The sequence below is a fragment of the Gracilinanus agilis genome, chromosome 4, assembly GCF_016433145.1.
Source record: "Gracilinanus agilis isolate LMUSP501 chromosome 4, AgileGrace, whole genome shotgun sequence".
NCBI classification, from domain to species: Eukaryota; Metazoa; Chordata; class Mammalia; order Didelphimorphia; family Didelphidae; genus Gracilinanus; species Gracilinanus agilis.
This window is the reverse complement of record NC_058133.1, coordinates 302,890,618-302,894,313: the sequence shown is the minus strand read 5'-3', so window position 1 is coordinate 302,894,313 and position 3,696 is coordinate 302,890,618.

Genomic DNA, 3,696 nt, shown 5'->3' with positions numbered 1-3,696 from the left:
TATATATTAACCCTTGTACTTTGGTGTATTGTCTCATAGGTGGAAGATTGGTAAGGGTGGGCAATGGGGGTCAAGTGACTTGCCCAGGGTCACACAGAACCTTATATATTTTAATAATAAAAAGGCATGTAATGGATTGTGCAAAACATGTAGTTGGTGGTGCAGAAGATTCAAATCAACCCTGCAAAGCCTTACTGCAGAATTTCTGACAGTTGAAAAGGGTTTAGAACCCTGACTAGAGGCAGTTGATCCTGGAGACTCAATGAGAGTAGGAGGGTCAACTGAGCTTGGTGTTTGGAATAAAAACCTGACCTTGATTCTGCAGCTTTTCTCTTACGATTTGTAGCTTAGCTAATTCCTCTGGATCTCCCTGACCTTCCCTATCCCAATCGTCATTTCCTTTCCTGAATTTCCTGTGGGTTTTTGGAAGAAGGGTGGATCTGGGTGGCAGAATTCAAACTTTGTAGACTTAGTTTCTCCGTAGTCAAGCAGGGTTTACCCTTGATACAAATTATCTCCTGAATCATTGTATGCAACTTTCCTAACCTTAAAGGGAACAAAACCTCTGAGACTGAGTGAGGCAGGTCCTTCTCAGTCTCTCATTCCTGTGTCCCTCCCCCACCCTAGCTTCTTCCTAGGCAGTTGTTAGAGATACCTTGTGTCTGTCCCTCTGTCCTTTACAAACAACCCTGAAACTCAATAAACCCTGTTTGTCACTTAATCAAACCGTTGGCTAAATCATTGGTTGATTGATAAAAGAGGGAGAAGGGGAGAAAGGAATACTATTCTCTCTGGGTCCTGAGGGGATTGGATGTGTCCATTTTGTAGAAAGTGGTAATCCCTATATTTCCTCTGTACTCTTCCTTTGTGAACCTGAGAAACTGACTAGAAAGCCCTCTAATCAGTGTCAAGCCATTTCTGGCTGGCCCTAACCTTTGTCTATAGAAGTGCCCTTTCTACCTGGAGGGCTCAGTCTGTTTCCCTTCAGTGTCTCTGTCTCAAACCTGTGTATCCAGTCTGCTGCAGCTGTCTGCCCAATTACCTCAGTCATTCCCTTACCTCTCTTACCACCTCAATTTATTACCTCCACCATTGTACCCTCCTTTCCTACCTTACTGACTTAGGGACTCACAAATCCCATCTATTGTGCCTTATCACCCTACCTGCTTAGTTCCTTTCTACCTCCTGCCTTATTATTATCACCTTACCTGTTTAATCCCCTTATTACAACTAGCTTATTACCTTCCTTATTCTCCTTTTACAAATTCCAATGATCACAAAGATTAATGCTGGTATTTTAACATCTTTCCAGTCATATAGTAATTTATTATAGTGACACTGATAGTATGAAATAAAATAGAATTTGTGATTTCATCCTTTACCAAAGACTGAATAGGCAGTAACAAGAGTCAGAGAAGAAAAATCACATGACTCATTGTAAGGATAAAACAGTGATTCCCAAAATGGGTGCCACCACCCCCTGGTGGGTACTGCAGTGATCCAGGGGGGCAGTGATGTCCACAGGTGCTTTTGGGGGCAGTGAATAACTGTAAGGGAGCAGTGATAGTTTGTGACAGGGTGTGCTAAGTAATTTTTTTTTCTGTAAAGGGGGCAGTAGACCAAAAAAGTTTGGGAACCACTGGGATAGAGGAATAAGGAATAGGGTAAAATGCAAAGGTTGTCTCTAAAAGGGAGAAAGGAGAATTTAGCCATAAACCCTGGAAAAGATTTTAGAAGGGGAAGCTCTGCAGAGTGGGGTTTGGGGAATTAACTGAGAAAAACTGTCACTCCTGAATGGTCCTGTTTCTAAGGTGGAAGAGAGAACAACTGCTCCATCATTTCCTGGGAACTGATTAGTTTTATGGGATACATAGGAAGAGATCTGGGTTTCCCTGCAGTGCTGTGGACAAATTGGCTGTGAAAATTTGGCTAATGTAAGCCAAAGGGTTTAACATCTGGGACTTTGGGATTTTTACCTAAGAAACCAACCCCAGGCTTGGGGAAGGACTCAGTCCACCTGTGAGTCCAGTCTCCTCAGCCTTTTAAAGACAACCTGGGATATTTACTTTAGCAAGGTAGTCAATTTTTTTTCAGTGGGGGAGGGGGGTTAGAAAGAGCAGGAAGTGACTAAGAAGAGCTTAAAGAAGATCAGAAGAGCTCGCTCCTGAGAAAAGCATAGAAAATGGGAGGAGAAAGAGCCATGTAGAGTTAGGATCTTATTTACCATTTTCCTAACCTCAATAAGTAAAATACATTTGGTTTCCTATAGTCTCAAAGAGTTTGTGCTTCACTGGCCCTGGAAAGGTCTCTAGGTGGGTTTTTTTTTTATCACCAATCCATCTTGGTCCTTCCCAATCAATATATCTCCTTCAGGAAGTATATTTCTTTTGCATCATCTCTTAATTTTCTGATGATTCTCAAAAGATATAGGCATTGATATTCCTTAGTTTCCTACCACTCAAAGAGATTAATAAAATCTTCAGTTACATTTTTAAAGAATAAAAAACCTAAAGCAAAGAAGAACTCTAGTAAACGCTTTAATACAAATTTTAACTTAAATAAAATCTAAGAAAAGAAAGTAAGTTTTATATTAATAAGGTCAGTAGTGTATTGTATATACTGTTCCTTACCACTCTTAATAATATACTTATAAGTGGTAAGGAATAGGTAATAGGGGTTAAGTGACCTGCCTTGAGTCACATAGCTAAGAAAGTTTCTGAGAGCAGATTTGAATCCAGGACCTTCCATCTCTCAGCCTGGATCTCAGTCCACTGAGCCACCCAACTGTCCCCAAGATTTCGCTTTCTAAAGAGAATAGTTCTTCATTTTTGAGCAAATGTAATTAGTGGGAATTTCTTCTTTTTATTGGCTGGCCCTTGTTCTGTCCTCTGAGCTCAAGTAGAGTAACTTATATAATCTCTTTCTAAGTGAGAGCTCTTCAAATACTTAAAGACAACTTTCCTGTTATAAATTGCCCTCCAAAGAGTTCTCTTCTTATACTCATTGTCTTCAAATTATCATTATATATAATGACTTCAAATTCCATTAACATCCTGTGTGCCCTCTTCTCTATTCTTCCAATTTCACAATATTCTTATAAAATTTTGTCATGAAAAATTGAATATAATGCTCTAGATGGAGTCTAGCTAGCAGAGCAAAATAATCTTTATTTTAGGCAGTATATATATATATACATATATATATAATGAGCTTTACCTGTACACATAAAATATTTACATATACACATAATCTTTTTATATACTGGTAAAGATTATCTTGGTCTTTTTTTTTTTTGGTAGCCACAACCTAATCATATTGAACTTGTAGTAATGCAAAATCCATAGGTCTTTTTTAAATGAACTTTTGAGCTTTTTCTCCACCATCTTTAACTCATCAGTAAGAAAATCAATCAGAGGGAGGGAAAAAAGAAATCAAATTCCCTTGCAAAATTCATCTTTAGTACCAGATTTTAATGGACTTTAGTGACTCTTTATTTTTCTCCTCCATTTCTATCAATTAATTCTTCTCTTGGTTAAAAATGTTTCTTCTTCAAAGCTTATGTATTTATAACTAACAAAAGTAAAGTGATTAAAGTAAGGTATAAAGTCTAAGAGTAAGGCATCCATGAAAGTGGGGTAAAATATATATAAATTTTAGATTATCTATCCAATTATTTGGAGCATGCTCACTCTCTCT